General features: G+C 50.0%; 1 non-coding gene across 1 annotated transcript; it reads left to right on the forward strand.

Annotated features, from left to right (window-relative positions):
- Positions 1-307: 307 nt before the first annotated feature.
- LOC138581524 (U1 spliceosomal RNA) lies at positions 308-471 on the forward strand. Its single transcript, XR_011304598.1, has one exon. It is a non-coding gene; the product is annotated as a U1 spliceosomal RNA (small nuclear RNA).
- The last annotated feature ends 241 nt before the right edge of the window (positions 472-712 follow it).

Below are 712 nucleotides of genomic sequence, written 5' to 3' on the forward strand. Positions count from 1 at the left end.
ACAGTCCTCAGCCATGGCCTGGTTAATTTATTTGTTTTTGAAATGTTTGTCGGCAAATATTGCAGAAATAATTAAATTAAACGGGTTGTGGCGTTACAGTCCTCAGCCACGACACGGTTAATGTATTTATTTATGAAATTTTTGTTGGATATCCGACAAACATTGCATAAATAAATACATTAACTGGGTCGTGGGGTTGTGGCTTCCGTGAGTGCTGGGCCTGGCCCTGGGCCAGGGCCGGCCTTCTCACCCTCGCTTAGCGGGGCTTCCAGGATGGGCCCAACCCCTGCCCTCTTGCTTGCAACTCATACTTACCTGGCACGGTAGAAACTGTGATCACAAAGGCAGATCTCCCAGGGTGAGGCTCACCCATTGCACATCGGATTTGCTGACCCCTGCTATGTCCCCAAATGCGGGATACTCGAGTGCATTATTTCTGATAGTGGGGGACTGCCTTTGCTCTTTCCCCCGATTTATTGGTGAAAGAAAGAAAGAAAGGTAAATTGTGCACTAGGCCTGCTAGGTTGGTGGTTGCACACAGAGCCCCTGGTCTTGTTTTAAAAATTCTGAGTGCACTGCCAGTGCGTACCAAAGTGCTGCACCACCAATGCATGCCCACATGCTGCACTGCCAATGCATGCCCACGTGCTGCACTGCCAATGCATGCCCACACACTGAATCTCTGACAGCGGCATGCGGTGGGCCCATGAGA

The sequence above is a fragment of the Ambystoma mexicanum genome, chromosome 3p, assembly GCF_040938575.1.
Source record: "Ambystoma mexicanum isolate Mex_15411 chromosome 3p, UKY_AmexF1_1, whole genome shotgun sequence".
In the NCBI taxonomy this organism is placed as follows: domain Eukaryota; kingdom Metazoa; phylum Chordata; class Amphibia; order Caudata; family Ambystomatidae; genus Ambystoma; species Ambystoma mexicanum.